General features: G+C 38.8%; 1 protein-coding gene and 1 long non-coding RNA gene across 2 annotated transcripts in view; both read left to right on the top strand.

The window, feature by feature from the left end:
• LOC111940938 (uncharacterized) overlaps positions 1 to 18,598 on the top strand; it is a 776,486-nt gene that overhangs the window by 138,035 nt on the left and 619,853 nt on the right. The gene's annotated exons all lie outside the window — the stretch shown is intronic.
• LOC111941654 (uncharacterized) lies at positions 8,195 to 15,316 on the top strand. The gene is made up of 4 exons (XR_015280485.1): positions 8,195 to 9,162; positions 10,488 to 10,595; positions 12,452 to 12,585; positions 14,846 to 15,316. It is a non-coding gene; the product is annotated as an uncharacterized LOC111941654 (long non-coding RNA).

Consider the following 18,598-nt stretch of genomic DNA (forward strand, 5'->3'; position numbering starts at 1 on the left):
AATGCTAATGCCTTCATTGCCAAAAAAGCTCTTTTCTTCCTCTCTTCTGCTAATAGAGACTATTCTGGCAGCAAGGTATTCATAGCGTTTGTCTACCTTATTTTATTAATGTGTTACTCAAAAATATCTCAAAACAAAACTAAAAGCTATAGGCTGAACTTCTAGATACAGGCTGTTTCTATGGCCAGGTAATGAATTTCAATAAATAGAAAGAAGTTTAGTTTATTTTTCTTTTTTCTGTAAGATAGTCTTAAAATGTCTTCCTTTAATAATTTTCTGTATAAAAACTACCACTAAGTTTATAGTTGCATAAGTCTAATTACTCATGCACTTTTATCAGCCAATGATTTTCACTTCACTTGCTCTGAATATGTATCTACCATAAGTAACTTATCTTTTTTAATGTAGTGCAAGTAATTTTTATTTTCAACAATATCTAAGTGGAAGATATTCTGCAAAGAATATCTGCAAAGTGGTATAAATAAAATATAATTTTTAAAAATGGGATTCCACCAATTTCTCTAGAGAGCAAGATTTTTTTTGTTTTATAACCAAATATTTACTTATGAATTCATTATTCATTATTTTCTAGATTCATCCTCTGTACTTGGCTCTTTGCCTCAATTTCAAGACCAAAGAGAATCCCTTCACACCTTCCAAAACCTAATTTTAATGTAAAAATATTTTTTTTACTAAATTGTCTAGTCCAATTTAAGTTTTCAAACAAAGCCTATGTCAGAATTTTCCAGCTTTATATGACTGAAGTCCACTCCAAAATCCAGTTTACTTCTATTAAGTTCATGTCTCCTGAATTGTAGTTCAAATAGCAGATAAAAATTACATTGCATTAAGTTACAGCACATCCACTATAAAAGTGGCTGAAGAAAAGGAAGGTATCTTCTTATATTTTCTCTAGGAATTTTGGGGAAAGAGATCTGTTTATTATTGTTTTTTCTAGAAAAAATAAAAGAAAACCTAGCCATCATTGACAATATGTCAAGTTTCCAAATGCAGAAGAAAAATTGGCAGTCATAGAAGAGGAATGGAGTTGGTCAGATTTTTTTTTGCATAAACATGTATTTAGTAACTGCCTAATTCAAGACAAAAATTGCTTTGACAAATGTGAATTTGAGCAGAGGCAGAGTAGCCTGTCTGTTTGGATGATAGGCTGCTTCTAGGTGAAAACAATAAATATGGACTTGAACAAAATGGGAAGAGAAAGACAGCATAGGGAATTTAAAAGATTAGCATAATTAGATGGGGTTTACAATTATTTCTGTATTAAATGTTTAATTATTTTTAATAGCACTATCATCTTAGTTTATGAAAATTAACACAATGTTTTCTTGCTTAAATTTCTGAACATAAATCATAAAAATCATAACCCCACCCATTTTTAATGGATGGAGTAGTTTAAAAAAGGACATATACTGTTTGCTCATGCACAGTGTAATCTCTATAAATTTGTATTGATATAATCAACATAATTAAGTAATAGGATGATAGAAAAAGAAAGTTTTCTTAGAAAATTAGAGGAAAATTTTATTTTCTACTGCAGAGACTTTTGATTGAGCAGACAAAAGGAAGTTTCGAAAATAACCTCTTGGAGTCTGTTGTCATCAACTCCTAGCCTTTTGATATAATCAAAGGCAGCCCAAAAATCTGTCCGTAACCTTCAGCTATTCCATTCCTGCAGGGTATCAGTGAGACATGTCACATGTTCTTTACCAGTCACTCTCCATCACTTTTTTGTGCTTTGTTTAGTTTTATGGTTTATGCTAGTCTATCAAGGAGTTCAAAACAATAAGCTGGCGATTTTGTTTCAGTTAAAGTATTATTGGTTATATTACAGATATCTTGAACAGCATCATTTACTCACATAAAAGGAACATACTGAAAATACGAAAACACAGCAGTGCTTACTATTGTAATATTTTGGAATACAGATTTCATGATGTCTGTGAATATCAGTAACATTATGAGTTTCCAGTTGTTTCAAATGTTTTACAGAAGATATATTCAAGTTGAAACAATATTTCCCCATTTCTGAAAATGTAATTTTTAAACCCTTCCATACACATAATAAATGCTTTAGTACAAAATGAACACTTTCTACCTTTCATGTTGCCTAAAGCTATGGGGATGCTGAGAATATAAAGTACGTTAAGATACCAGCATTAGAAAAAGGTTATATGAGGAAATAGGGAAAATATATTGAGTATATTCTGGACTTGATTACAAATTGTAAAGCATATAGTCTGGAAGTACACAAAGTGATACCATTATATTCATTAAATAACACTAGTAAGGATAGCAGTAGTGATAAGGATAGTTGTATAATTTTCCTAATATTTATGGGGCTGCCTGGTTTGGCTGCTCTTTATCCAAGCCTTATTCAGTTTGCAAACTGGAAGCATGCAGGAGTGCAAGGATAAGACATTTATACTTCTCCAAAGCCAACTTTTGTTTTTCTTTTTTTAATGTCTGCACTATTAAAAGGACGAATTATTCAGAGAAAGCTACTAAAAGCAAAATTTTAATACTAAGAGAAAGAAAACTCTGTCAAGTTAATCAAGAGCATTATTGTAATTGAATGTCCCTGAATATTACTTTGAACAGATACATTGCAAAGCACTCAATGTTTCTTTTATGAAAATAAAAACAAGCCTAGATTAGGTAATGATTCAAATCCTAGAGTGCTGAATTCTTGAAGCATTTGACTGTGATGGCTTTCTAAAAACATTTTATTACCATAAAATATCTCCATTTACTCTTAATAAATACCTCACATACGTTACTACCATACAGAAACTGTTTTCTTTCTCAAATATGAATTATAAAGAACAAAATATATTCTATTTGCTTTAGGTTCATTCCTTTTGTTTAGAAAGGCATGAGCTAAAGGGCTTCTGGTCAAAACTGACATGCAACTCATTGCAATTTCAGCAAAATTCTCACAAACTGAAGGCATGAGAGACGATGAAGCATTGGGTTTCTCATCTGGTTACTAAGAAATACTACAATATTTGATACAACCAGGACTTATGAAAGACAAACAGCTTACTGATGGCTCATAAATTCCCCTTGAAAAGCACAACAATTTTGGGAAAGGCTACAGCTGAAATATTACTTTCAACTAATGTTGCACTGAAGTGTGTACCTGTTTCAAGAAAGTCTTTTTAAACTGCCAAACACTAGGAAATTTGTAAGCGCAATTCTAGTCTAACTTAGTGCCTGAAGAGCTTTTAATATGTGGGGGTTTTTATCTTAGGTGGCTCAAAATTTTCACGTTTTAAAATATTAAACATACCAAAGATCTTTTAGGAGCCCAGAAAGGCTTTCATATGAATAAGAAGCTGGAAATGTTGAAGCTGTTTATTTGGGAAAGTGAAATATAGGATTATGTTTAAATGATGGTGTTTTTAGGATATTTTTGCAGTTCTTCAAGTCTGTTTACGATAGTTCAAAAAATGAATAGGAATTCAACTTTCATTCTATTTTTTGTTAATTATTTTTAGCTGGAATCATCATCATCTCTTGATAAGTTTACGAAGTCAGATTTTACAGCTTTGTAGAAGGAACACCAAAATCTTGTATCAACACAGCTGAAGAGAATCAGAGATGAGGTTTTTCAAGGTGGCTCAATCTGTCTTGAAATAAGTGTCTGACACTTTTTCTGCTGTATGGTCTCACTGCAGTTTTGCTGATTGTCTTTCATACTGTAATTTCTATAGCAAGATCAGATGCTCTTTACTTTAACTGCATGGCATTGGAGATCATCATGGCTGAAGATTTTTTCATCTTGTGCCTCTCTGCCATGTCACTGGTTTACCTCCTAGGAAGAGAAAGCAGGTTTGGACAGCCTATTACATGTTTTGCATGCATAATACCAATGTGTATGTTTGTGCTCAGGTTTGAATAGCTGCTACTGTAGGAACCTGGGCCAATTTGTTTTAGAATTTAATAATTTCCCCAGGCTTTGTGAAGAGGCTCAAGGGCTCAAGCTGTTACTTCATCATCAGGTAGACAAACTAAGGTGGCAAAATCAAAGATGCTCATTTCTTGGAAGATGGAATATAAAAATTCCAAACCCTGAGTCATACAGCCTGAAGATATGTATCCTTGGAGACATACAGAACTGTCAGTTCTCAGACCTCCTTAAACAAATTTTTTAAAAAGTAGATTCCAAACAAAATTTAAACAAAGAGAAGATGAAACATTATATACAGAATAAAGTAGTTATTATGGAGAGTTTTTTACAGAAATGCACAATTCAATGTCTACAGTCACAAATGTGACAGAAATTCACAGTGAACACTTGTTCACGACTTACCAGAGCATCCCTAGATTAAGATGTCAGACTTCAAAGGAAGTAATTTTCTACTTAACATGAAATTAAAGTTGATTGCCTGACATTTTGCTGCAGGATGTTGTGCCAGAAAAACGTACAGGCTTAACAAATTAGGAACCAAAAGTACATAGATATGGAATAACCACTGGAACACAAGAGCCTTAGTAGAATTTCTAGCAGGGAAACTTTCCTTCTCTACCACTGTAGTGTCTGAGATGACATATCTTAGCAGAAACAGCTTTGATCTTTTCTTAAGGCTGAGATGTCACTGAAAGAACAGATTTGCTGTGAATGGGAAGGAGAACATTCGGTGGAAATACCAAGACCTGGTCAGATTTTGTTATAAGAGTGTCTACTTTTCATTATAAAAGCATGGAGAAATCTTAGAACCAATTGAGATCAATTGTGGCTGCTCAGATTTACAGAGCCTCTTAAAGCACATGCTTAAAGGTCTTGTCAAAGGACAGGAGAATTACTACCAGCAACTTCAGTTTTCATGATCCATAAGCTTTAGTTCAGGTTGAAATTGATTTATTAAGTGAGCAATGAAAGAATGGAATAAGTACTGAAATACAGGACTCTACAAACTTAAATACAAAATGTATATGTTTCTAATTACGGGCCAGAATTACAAAGACTTTAATTTTCTCAGGTGTGTGTCCAAATTGTATAATTCTAAATCTGTTTTCTACTGTTTCAACTGGTTTGTTTGCTTGGGCTTTTTGGTTGTTGTTTGGTTGGGGGTTTTTTTGTTTGTTTGGTTTGGTTTGTTTTTCTATTTGCTTCAAATAAATAGCTTCAGTTTTGGTATTTGAATCAAAACTGTAAAAGCAATTTAAAAGCTGAAATAAGGATTTCCTTTTTTTTTTTTTTAGGCAGCAAGGTAACAAAAGAATAATTAGTTCATTAGATATAAAATATACCTCATAAAATTAATATTTAAACAACACCTCTATTTGTAACCTTTGGTAAGTGTTGTCTCAGCATTTTTTTTTTCCTATACAAAAGACCTCTTCTTTGCTAAGGTGAGAACAACCTTAAAGCAGGTCATCTCCTTGAGGGAAAAATAATAGTAATTAACTACCTACACTATATTAGATGTTGATTCTTTTCTGAAGTAGAATATATTATCCAGGAGACCGCTTTCCTTCATCAGGAGGGCTGGAAATGAAAACTTGGACAGGTTTCAGATAATACAGTGCAACAGGGCTTTAAAAGTTCTGTTAAGTGCCTAACCTAACAGAAACATGAAGAATGTAAGAAGGCAATTTAGTGTAATTGATGTGCACACTTTTTAGTTATGACAATCTTTGTTTTTATACAGGGCTCATAAGGAGTATCAATTTCCCCCAGACAGGGTATAGAAAAGTTGTTCTGGTTTTTTGTGTTTGGTTGGGTTTTGTTGTTCTTGTTTTGGTTTGGCTGTTTGTTTTGGTTTGGTTTTTTTTTCTTTTTCAGTTTGTCTGTTTTTTGTTTGTTTGTTATTTGTTTGTTATTTGTTTGTTTGCCTGTTGGGGGGGTTGGGAGGTTTGTTTTGGGTTTTTTTGGCAGCACTTTGAAAATAATTTGATTCTTGTAGTTCCATCAAGGTTTTGGAACAATACTTATTCTTAGAGAGTACTTGCTTCTCTGAAATAGAAGAGGTTTTAGACATGAAAAGAAAATATATAAGCCAGAGTCAGATGCCTGAACATCAAAGCAGAATTTTCATGGCTGCAAATGCACATTAAATGATTTAAAACACTATTCATAAATGCCACCCACTACATATGATTGTAGATAATACATATGTATGTAGATAATGCATTAAAATGACTTGGGTGCGGGATCTCTGCTTGGTGCTCAGATTCACTGCTCTTACCTGGTTTGTTCAATTAGCTCTCCTGGGAAATTGCAAAATGCAAGGAGGAAGCCCTGAATAGTAATCTCAAGGAACATGGCAGGGAGATATCCAGATATGATGTTTCAGCTCTTCCCTGTGTCAGTACATAACACCTGGAGGGAAGTTGCTTGATAATGAAATGGGATCTAGAAATATTTTTCTCTCCTTCTTTCTGAAAAGTGAAGCTGTTTGTTTCCTTGCCTATTTAATGCTCAATAACTAAATACTGTTTGAATCAGGCAGTAGGATCCAAGTATCTCTTATTCAGAAAATGACTGAAAATATCCAGGACTTTTCATTCTCCTGGGCTTTTCAATGCCCCAAACAAAATGGAAATTTGTCATGAGTTCAGACTTCAGTGTATGACATTGTTCTCAAATCCATCATGCCCAATAAGAGCTTCTGTCACATTCAGATTCAGAAAGCAAAGGCTGAGTGGAAGCGGGGGCAGAGAGGAACCTGTGGGCTCAAATTTTCCTGTGCAAAAGAAGAAATGGCAAAAGGGAAATGGTACAGCTGTTTAGAAATGTTTACACAAAGGTACTTTTTGTTGCCAGAATTGTTAATGCAGAAAGTCCAGGCATAAACATCTGACTTCAGAAGGGAGTTAAAGACTTCAAGTGATAAATCTCTCAGATTATCTGGAGGTAGACGTGACTGTGGTCTTTCCTTCCAGGTGTTTTGTCTGGCTGTTTAATTCCTTGTTTCTTGCCTTGGCTGTTTTGGACCACCTTCTGAGATGGTTATGGTGTTTAACTCATCTGGCCACGATTAAGTGACTACATCAGTGGATAACAGAAGACTTAAGGATCTCACTAAACATCTCTAAGGCCTTCGATAGGCTTCCCTACAACATTCTTATCTCTAAGCTGGAAAGATATGGGTTTGGTGTGGAATGAGAGTGTCTTGGTTTGAGAGACAGATATTTGCTGAGGAGGGCAAGAACTTCCCGTGGAATGAAAAATATTACCCCCTTTCCTCTGAATTATTGTAACTTTGAAATTCAGGGGCTTTCAGGCAAAGACATGGGAAAAGGAATAACAGTGGTATGTGTGTGTACAGCAAGGCAAACAAACAGCAACAAAGGCAGCAGCAGTGAACAGAAGAGCAGAAAACCCATCAAGGTCTCTGCCGAGTGCTCCCCTCTCTGCAGTTCCGGGCACGGCCGCCAGGGGGCGTTGCTGCTCCCCAGCGGGCAGCTCGCCCGCGGGAATTCCGCCGCGCCGGCAGGGGGCGCTGTGACGCGGGGGCACAGCCACAGCTCCCTCACCAGGCCGCGGCTGTGGCTGGGTGGTGGCGCGGGCTGCAGCAGGAACCTCGGAGCAGCGGCTGGCATAGCAGTGGCAGGCACGCTCCCTGCAGCGGCCAAAAAATTGTAACAGAAAACTCCACAACCTTAGCAGGAGCTGTGGGGGCTCGGGTGGGTGCGGGGTGCTGGGTTAGTGTAGGGGAAAAGGCCGAGGCAGCGGCAGAACGCAGCGGTGCTGGGTGCTGGCAGCCAGGCTTCTCTGCAGCCACTGCCACATGCAGTCAGGGAGAAGCGCCTGCTGGGAAGGGAGAGGGCTTGGCATCCCGGGTTTTGCTCTGAAGCACCAAGGGAGATGGTGAGAGTCCTTTCCAGTGAGGCAGGGTGCCAATAAGTTCCCAGCTCAATGGCTGCTCTTAAAAGCAAAGGCCCACCGCCAGTAAGAAGAAGCTGTACAGGGCCAGGCTCTGCAGTGTCAGTGGATTCTCCCTATGGTAAGCAACTGTTAACTGTCTTCCTCTGATCCCAAGAGCCAGAGAGGCATAGAGGAGCCCAGCCCATCATCCCCAGCCAAAATCTTGCAGTATCTCTGCCCTTCCTCAGAGAAAACTCCGCTGGTAAGAGAGTGACCAGTTCCCCCTCTTCCTCCTCCCAGGCACATTTTTATTCTTGTAAGTACCCGTAGTTATTGTCTCTCAGCAACAAATGGGACAAAACTCCATGAGAGAAAGTAAAGAAGGAAAAAATCCTAGCCTCCAACTGAGATGTAGGTGAGATGCAGTAATGAATGGTGTCCCTCAAGACTTAGTATTACAAACCGTGCTGCTTAATATCTCCATTAATGACATAGACAAAGGGATCAAGTGCACCCTGAACAAGTTCTCAGATGACACCAAGCTGAGTGGTGCAGTTGGCACTCCTGAGTGATGGGATACCACCCAGAGGGACCTAGACAAGCTCGAGCAGTGGCCCATGGGAATCTCACAAGGTTTAACAAGGCCAGGTGCTGGTGCTGCACCTAGGTCAGGACAATCTCTGGTGCCAGCCCAGGCTGGGGATGAACAGATCCAGAGCAGCCCTGCCCAGAAGGACTTGGGGGGACTGGGGTTGAGAGCTGGATATGAGCCAGCCATGGACGCTCCCAGCCCAGAGAGCCAAGTGTGTCCTGGGCTGCATCCAGAGCCCCGTGGGCGGCAGGGGAGGGAGGGGATTCTGCCCCTCTCCCCAGCTCTGGTGAGACCCCACCTGCAGAGCTGCCTCCAGCTCTGGGGTCCCAAAACAGGAAGGATGTGGACTTGTTACTCCTGGGTTCAGAGTGGAGCCACAGAAATAATCAGAGGGCAGAAACACTTCTCCTGTTAGGAGAGACTGAGGGAGCTGGGATTGTTCAGCTTGGAGGATACTTGTGGCAGATTTTATTGTACCCTTCCAATAATTAAAGTGGGCTTATAAGAAAGATGGAGATACACTTTGTACCAAGGCCTGTAGTGAAAGTACAATGATTTTAAATTAAAAGAGGTTACATTTAGATTTGATTTAAAGAAGAATTTTTTACAAGGAGGATAGTGAGACACTGGAAAAAGTTTACTCAGGAAATTGTTGATGCCACAACACTGGAGGTATTCAAGTTCAAGTGTGGATGAAGAAACCTGATCTAGTAACATACGTTCTCGCCCATGACAGGTTAGTGAACAAGATGAACTTTCAAGTGTCTTCCAACCCAGTGTTCTGTGATTCTATTACTGTATCTTCATACTCACAGATAAGGTCTGTATCCAGGACCAGGTGCAGTCTCTCCTGATAGGAAAGAATTTCAACCCTGGAAGGTACCTGAAATTGGCTAAATATAGGCTCACTCTGCAAACTAAGTACAGAAAAAGTCTATGAAACACATTTTTTTTTTTTCTTTTTTCAGTTTTATCCTAACTCTCCCACCATGAGTCACCAACTTAACAATGCTCATATATTGAGAGACCGCCAGCTTTTTCACCACTCTTCACAGAAGTAAAAGTGAACGCCTTTTATTTCTATTTTTAGCACACCTTTTATAGGGTTCTGTAGGGTCCGCGGGCTAAGCAAGTTACTATTGGCTAATACACACAGATTTACATTCTTTTTCTTATACACAAGGATATTGTTTTGCTTTGCTCTCTCTTCTGCAGGAAGGTCTCAAGGACTTTAGCCTTTAATATCACGACTTATTTCAAAAACTGGTTTGTGCAGACAGGCCTTTACTAATATATAAAATATATCAACACTCATACTTATCCAAAGACCATATATTTCCATGTTTTGATGTCCCCAAAAACTTCCCAGACAGATGACCAAGTCCAGTAATGCAACCTTTCCAGGAAATCATAGTTCCTTGAGCACTGTCCACCTCTTGATGTGTGTCAGTGTGATCTGCAGTTTTGGTAGTCTAATAGGACATAAAAAGAAAAGCTATCATAAAATGCAAATAATTCAAGCACTCATTTGGCCTTTTATGTTAGCTGAATAACTGCTGAGAATTTATATGACATTTTAATAACTTAGGTATTATGATCTGAATATATTTCTAGCTAATGCAGAACAGAGATAACTTAATAAGTACCTGTCCATCATTGTTTTAAACAATAAGGTCAAATTGAACACTTTATTCTGATATTTTGTTTCTAATTTGTTACACCAATTCTGTGTTTTATTAATGTATAGGCTGGTGTCATAATTTTAATTCTTTGTACCTGTACAAGCTATATTTTAAATGTCAGATTTTAACTTTGATGAAGTTGTCTCTTCAATTATTGTATAGTACTAACATGCTTAATTAAACTGTGTGACTATTAGCATTTACAACAGCATCTGGAAGACATAGTGCATTTAAAATGAAATTGTTTTTTGTCAATTTTGCATGGTCTTGGGTAACTGTTCTTTTAGAACTTCTCAATAATGCTTAATTATGCTAGCTAAATATGTAATTTATAAAATGTCATTTAACTAAGTGTCACAAATCACCTTTTCCTATTAAGTGCAAGAATAAATCTCAGAAAGTCCAGAAGGTGGAATCTGACCACGTAGTTTGATGCCATGGGTGGTTTCACAGAAGCATGTCACATCCTCTACTATAATTAAGTCTGGTATGTTTCAGCACTGAAGTGTCCCAGTCAAGCAGTCAAACAAGTTCTCTGTTGTAACAAACTCCTTGAAAAGAGGTTTTAACATCTTTAAACATCTGCTGACTCTTTCTGGATATTTGGAGGATGCTTTATTCTGTCTTTCAATCACCACCAAAAAACTACACCTTTCTGTGCACTACAGGTACAGGGTCCATCTAAGTCATCAATGGCTCTTTTAGTTAGAAAACAAGATGCTTCAAAGTAGTTCCTTAATTGTCTGCTAAAAAGATTTACAGTAGCTTTACTGAGGAGGTGAACTGAGGAAAAATTTGAAATAGAAATGAAATATCCGTAAGGTTTCATTTTGTCTCTTTCTCTAAACATCCATTTCCCAAGAATGTGAATCTCAGATTCAGATTTTCAATTTCTCAGACAATTGTTTCTCCATCTGCATGGGTATTAAAATCAAGACAATTAATTTCTTTAAGTAAATCTTATCCCTGATTTGTTTTTTTAAAGTAAGGTTTCAAAATGTTTTCTCTGTAATTTGTGAAATGATACATTCGGTGTGTTTGGATAACTGCTGTGTGGTTTTAATGGTCACTTGTCTAGTTAAAGACTTTTGGGTTAGGTTCTTTTTCCCTTTCAACTTAAGACTGACGAGAGGGAGGCTAGTTTCTCTTGTTTGGTCTCAGTTGTTTATTCTTTTCTTATCAGAATTACAAGGTACAAGGAGCTATGTGCACTATGATAGAAAAGGGTAAAACTAAGATCTTCTTCAAGGTCTTTTATATGTCCATTTACCCAATTAACAGATGCCAACTAAATTATTTTTCCTACTGACCCAATGACCCAACACCTGTGTGCTGCACTACGGTATTTTCTATTCAATCACTTACTATTACCCAAAAACCCCTAGGAGAAGAACATGAAGAAGAAAGAAGAAGGACAAGAGACAACACCCTAAATCCTCCATCTTGTCGCCTGTTCTCTAAACTACTTTTTCACCCAGTGATTTAAGAAACTTTCTAATCTACACACTTACACTTCTAGCTTTTTCCATCTAACTTTAACATTTGTTTTCATGTATCACCATGAAAATATGCTCATGAATTTCATATTATATGAAATTCAGCGTTTCTTTGAATCCTATAACTAAGTATTAGAAACAAGGGCACACACTCTGTATCTCAGACTCCAACAGTCACTGTCAGAAACAACAAGCAGAAATGTGTGTATAAAATTAAGTTTAGTTTAGAGTTCAGTCTTATCATAGAGGGCAAAATAAATACTTATAAGTTATTTATTTAAAAAGGTTTCAATGGGCAATAAGACAAGGTTTAATTTAATAAAAATCACTTGTTTGCAGAAGATTAGCAGAGGGCATATACAATGCCTAAGCTCCTGCTGAGGCTTTAAATGGGTTTATACAGATTTAGCAAGATAGTTGAGAAATTTTGTTTGTTTTTTCCGTTTGCAGTGTGTCTTATTTGTGCTGCTGAAAATGCAATGTCTGTTTTGATATGCATGCTATTCTGTACAACCACAAAGGCTACAACTAGCAGAGAGGCAACAAAATTTGTTTTGAATCTTACAACACATTTTGTACCTCAGTCATTATAGTTGTAGAGTCTATCCATGCACCTCATTGTTCCATTTTATTTTATTTTATTTTAGGAATTGTTTTTTGTTGGTTTTCATTTAGTTTTGCCCAATATACAATTTAACTAGGGAAATGACTAAAAGACCTAGCAAAAAGTAATTTTTAATAATTCATTATAAGGTAATTGTGTTTAGCCAACTTTTTTTAGAAAATAAAAGAACTATATACAATGCTCTATGAAAAATTAGTAATGTTGGTATTATGATTTTTGAAGTAAAGGTGAATACATGAGATGCTTGTCTGATCAGCCCTTCCACACATATAATATTGGGATTTTCCAAGAAAGAAGATGAAGACAGATTGATTCAAAGATGATCCAGTGAAAACATTCCTGCAAAGGCCTTTCTAGTATGTAAGTGATCACACTGAGGTGATTACCTGGCAGAAGTTCTTTAGTTTTATCTACTATCTATTTCCTTGGTACTTCTCATGTTTAAAAGCAGTCAAAAGCAGTTGCACTGGGATTTGAAGAAGGCAACCTTTGCACATATTTTGACTGAAATGTTTTACTCTAACTCTCCCAAGCTCCCCCGAGCTGGATGATTGAGCTCTTCTTGTGGAACAATTACAGTAATGTGTTTCTACTGCTCTGCATAACAGAGATGGATTCAGTATTTAAAATACTTTCTGTGTGTTTATAAAATCAGTCACCTTTGAACCACATGCACCTTGTTTGTCAACATGTGGATTAAAGTCAAAAGCACTTGTGCAGGTGCATTTTGCATTTCAAAGAGCTTTTTGTGTGAATTGGTGCTGGCCTAGTATTTTGAACAGTGTCAAGCTCTTAATTTGGTCATCATATTTCAAACTATGAAAATCGCTTTTTTCTGAGAAGTTTGTCTTTCCTGGGAATGGCTGAAAGGTGAATTATGTGCATTTGGTATTGGTTTGAAGTGGGAATGAGTGCTATAGTTTCACTCTGGTTTTTATAGAGACAGAGACTCAGACATTCAAGTAGTGTTTTGCTTTTCCAATTCTTTTGCACAGTAAATGGGGACATTTTGATTTCAATGCATTGTACAGCATCCTAATAATTTATTTTTTTCTTTTCTTTTCACCTGACTGCATTGTATATTGCTGAAGTGTTACGAGATAGCTTTGCCTCTGTATCATACTTTTATTGACACTGACTTTGTTAACAGCTCAATGATTCACTGGCTAATAACTGGTTTACAAAACAACAGATAAAAAGGGCATCAAAGAATTAGGCAGCCAAATTCATCAGATATCTAATTCAAGGATATAAATTTACTCTGTAAATATTTGATAAGATTAATTATCCTGGCTTTAAAATATAATAATAAGGTATTAATAATAACAACAACAAAACAACAACAAAACAACAACAAAACACAACAACAACAGTAATGATAATGATAATGATAATGATAATGATAATGATAATGATAATGATAATGATGATGATGATGATAATAATAATAATAATAATAATGATAATAATAATAATAATGAATATTCTCCAGACAACCACTGCTTAATCTACAGCTTGAAACACAGAAGCCAAGTGCATTTTCTGCTTGCTGCACAGAAACACAGACTTTTCATTGCAGATGCTGATTAAAAAGCTAATATATGTTACAAATGTTAGACTTGTAGACTGAGAATATATAGTTATAAGTTATGTCAAAAAGAGAATAATCAGAAAGCAAGTGCACCTAATGCTTGGAATTTTGGTTTGGAGTTGTTTCTTTGTGGGTTTTTTTTTGTTTGTTTTTGTGGGGTTTGTTGTTTTGTTTTGTTGTGGTTTGTTTGTTTTGTTGTTTTTTTTATAATTGGTTTCTATTTTCTGATTTTTTAGCTAGGATTAAAGATTATGCAGAAAAAAAAGATTAATGAGCTGCCCTCACAAGGAGACCATGGTTATTTAAATGCCTTTCCAGCCCATGTACTCTGATCTATGGTCTGTACATTAGTATCTGTGCACTGCATCAAGTATCCACTAAGCCCTCTTCTCATTGCCTGGTATAAGGAGCTCCTTGGGCTTCAAGGAGAGCAAAAGTGTGACATCTTACACTGTCTGAAAGGTACAAGTTTGGGACCCTGCTAGAACTGCACTGTCTGTGCTGACTTACTGACAGTGCAGGGATCTCCCACGCAGTGATGCAGTGTCTCATACAGAAGTGCCCTTTTCCTGTGTTTATTGCAGGGGGACCCCTGACCCATAGCTTGCAGCCATGTGGTAGATCATCCACACACCAGGAGCCCTGGTTCTTGTTCTATGCTTTTAGCTCTGTCTGAGGCTCACCTCATTTCTTTCCAACCAAATGTTCAAGGCTGAGGAGAACCTGAGAACCCCTGCTTTACTTACATGAAGCTAAGCCCAGAATATATATTCACACTGAAATCAGTGAGTTTGGGTTAGAACTGAAGGATGCTCAAATATATGTAAATTTTTTGTTGTTTTTTTCCTGAATAGACATCACTATAATCAGGTTTTACAGTATTTCCTTCTTTCACCACCACTAAGACGTAAGAACTATGCTAGCAAAATCCCTTTTTGTATATTTTATGTATCTTCAGAATGTATCTTCATAATATCTTCATATATATATAATAATTTTTAATATCTTCATCTCTTCTTTCTTAGTATCTTCCTAAGTGACATGGAAGTTGGGATCAAGTATAAACTTACCAAGTTTGCCAATGATACCAAACTGAGTGGTGAAGTGGGCACTTTGGCAGGGGGAGCCACCCTGCAAGAAGACCTGGATAGGCTGAAAGAGTGGGCTAACTAGACAAGTGTGAAGTATTGCACCTGGAAAAATATAATCCAGGAGTGCAGGACAAGCTAGGATCTACCTGGCTGTGGAAGGGTCTTGGACAACAAGTCCATATGAGTGAGCACTATGATGATGCTGGAAAGGAAACCAATGTGATTTTGTGCTGCATCAACAAGAGCATGACCAGCAGAGACAAAAAAGCCATCTTTCTAATCTACTCAGCTCTGGTCAAGCCACAGGTGGAATACTGTGCTCAGTTCTTATCCCCACTGTTATAAATTTGTATTGTGATACTGGCTTTTGCAGAAGAATGTTATATATTAAATACTTTTTAGCTATGTATGTACTTTTTTCTTGCTAACAAGTCTTAAGCTTAAAAGAATTTCCTAGGTACAAGGCAAGGGAAACCCCAAAGGGCAAGGTCAAGGTCAGTGGGGCCCAAGCTGCTTATCAGGAGAACAATAGAGCCCAAACTGTTATCAGCAGAAGATATGAAGCCCAGCTGCCCTCAAAAGGAAGGATGAGAGGCCCAGATGGTTATCAAAAGTGACCATTTGCAAAAGAAAGGAAACCAAACTCCAAAATAATGCTCATCAGCAAGAATAGTGCTGGCCAGCAGAAAATAAAAATGTTCTAAATAGGTGGAACCAGGGAGGGGACATGCTAAATACTTCTTGAAAAAAGTTTGAATATGCATAAAATCCTCACAGCAAGAGGGAATAAAAAGAGTGTTCCCAAGATACCAGGTGTGTTCCTGGCAAGCCGCCAGGGCACCCGGCCGTTTTAACCCTTTGCTTTATTTCTTTTGTCTCCTAATTGTCTTTTTGTTTATATTAAATTCTTTTTATAAATTATTAAGTGAATCTCGTTTTTAAGACCACTGTACAAAAAGATGTGGTCAGGCTGGAAAATGTCGAAAGAAGGGCCATAGAAATGATCAAAGGGCTGGGCCAAGAAGAGAGCTGGGTTGAGCTAAGATAGCTCAAGAGGCTGAGAGAAGAAGGTTTTCTTACCTTTGAGTACAAAAGGCTTAGGGGAGGCTGTGTTTCAGTATTTAAAAGATGACTGCAAAAACAAAGGAAGCTGTTTTTATAAGGAATCACATGGAAAAGACAAGGGATAGTAAGTTCAAGTTACTCTTAGGAAAATTCAATTAGATATAAGAGGAACATTTTTCACAATGAAAACAATCAGTCATTGTATCTCTCCTGAGTAGTGGTTGATTATCCCAATAATGGAAAACTTTAAGATAGAATTTTAAGAGGAGTGCTGAAACAGATGATCCTTGAGGTCCCCTTCCAACCGAGTATTCTATGCTTCTATGATTGATATTGAGAGGAATGATGAGTTTGTCTTTACAAACAAGCTGTGGGTCAGTTGATAAGATGTAGCTATCAGTGAGAGACTACAGAAACAATGGGATGGATTCCAGTAGAAGATCAAAGAGGCACTGAAAGAACACTATGAATTCCAGAAAGTTAAGAAAGGATTATGCATTGGGGGTGGGGGGGGGAAGGTACCCCAGGTGTCAGGCGTTCCGGGAAGCCTGTACCTCTCAAGTACCTCAGCCTATGGGGAAAGGGAGAAGGGACAAGCGGCCGGGAATTAGGATAAAAAGGAGGCTGCGCCCTCCAAAAATTTGAGAGACCCCAGGGGAATGCCCCGTGGCCTCTCCCTTTATTCGAATAAAGTAAAAGGACTCCTCTGTCTCCTTTTTGGACATAAACCTCTGGTGCTCAGGATTAATTTTCCTGACAATTTTGGGGGCTCGTCCGGGATATTTCCACCGTCCGGGGCGGCGGGCAGCGAGCAGAGCTGAAGGCGCGCCTCACCCAGTTTCGGTGATCAGCTCCCCTCGGTGGCGGCCGGCACTGGGCGATCGATTGGGTTCCCGAGACTGTCCAGGAGACAGACGAGTGGCGGACCAGGGGGGTCCGTGAAGAGTCCACAGGGAAGGACCACTGAAAACCTCACCGGTGAGTAAAATGGGATCTTCGGGGAGCAAGCCTGGGAGGGCACCCAGGGAGAGTAGCACAGGCAAACCTGGGAGGGCATCCATGGAGGGTAGCACAGGTCAAACAGAGCACCCATGGAGGGTTGCAAGGGTACAGCCGGGAAGGGGTCCTGGCAAAAGGGATGACGATCCCACAATACCCCCGGAGAGTCCCTTGGGGAGAATGCTGAGATCTTGGGACAGATTATGCATTCACCCAGAAGTCACTATGGAGATGATGGTAAAATATTGTTATAATGTATGGCCAGAGTATAAGTTGCCGAATGGACTTATATGGCCGTCTTATGGAACAGATAGAATTCATTTGTGCCGAATTCTGTGGAGGTATCTAGAGGAGAATTGGAAAGGATGGATTGAAAGGGAATGTGGATTGATATGGTTTAAACAAGCAACAGGAGAAATCTATGTGTTAAGAAAAAAAAGGAGAAGAGGAAAAACGGGGGGTGGGGAAGAAGAAAACAGTGAAGATTAAAATGTTTTTCCGCACCTTCCCCCGTCTTGTCCTCCGGTGGTACCAGCTGACCCAAGGCCAGCTGCAGGTCCCTGTATCCTCACCTTCCAGGGCAAAGGGATCAGGGAAATGCTGTTCCTACAGCTGCACCTGAGAATAACAGTGGTGTAGGGGGAAGGGAGCAGCATATCATATCAATGCCTGGAACTAGAAGGGATCTCGAGAATCCACGCCCGGGGTGGGGGGGCAATAAAGGAAGTCAAGAAAGAGTCTTTGGCAGCAGGAGATGGATGGATTGTGTTTGTGTGCTGGAACAGAATTGGTTAATGGAGAGTGTGGAGAGACATGGTTGAAGCAGGGACCAGGAGTGGAGGTGCAGGACCAGGAGCACAGGCTGGGGGCCTGTGAGGCTGCTGGGACTCAGCACTGGGCAGTGCCTGACCCCACCGGCCCCGGGCAGGGGCAGCAGCAGCTGCCGGCCCTTTGAGGCTGCGGGATGCCCTGGCCGCCTGTGGTGCTGCCGGCCGTGCCCGCCGGGAGCACTGGAGCGGGGAGGAGCTGTTTGGACAATGTGGCAGGACAGGGACTGGCTCTGGTATTCGGTGTGTGGTAAATAAAGTGAGCACAAGGAGGAAAGGTGAAGGTGATGGCCTTTTTCAGGCCAGAGAAAGAAAAACCGCAAGGTCCAAGGGGTCCCCCGGGACAGAGGGGACGGGATCGGCCACAAGGAAGTGGCAGAGGCTTTTTCTCCCCAGCAAGGGAGACCCAAGCCAAACAGTGGCTGGGAAAGGATTAGTGTGCTGTCTTCAGGGCGTACAACACTGAAAACGGCAATGTCTGCAAAAAAAAGCCAACAGCTGGACTGCCGAGAAAGTCCAGAAGATAAGAGAAATAGATTGTTAAGAGTGTCAAAGGCTCTCATTATATCCACCAACCTAGAGCCGTTATCAACTTCTAAAGTGGGTCTGGATCGAGGAGAGGTGTGTGTCTTAGTAAAAAACAAAGACCTCTCGATTCACCTTAATTTTTATCCCCGAGGGGGAAAATTGTCTAAAGAATTTTTTAATCGTTCAAAGGAGTTGTGAGAATTGTAGTTTCTTCTGTGGGCTCAGAAGTTTAACCATCTTTCTTTGAAAGAATTGTAAAAATTGTAGT

The sequence above is a fragment of the Cyanistes caeruleus genome, chromosome Z, assembly GCF_971803275.1.
Source record: "Cyanistes caeruleus chromosome Z, bCyaCae1.hap1.1, whole genome shotgun sequence".
NCBI lineage: Eukaryota > Metazoa > Chordata > Aves > Passeriformes > Paridae > Cyanistes > Cyanistes caeruleus.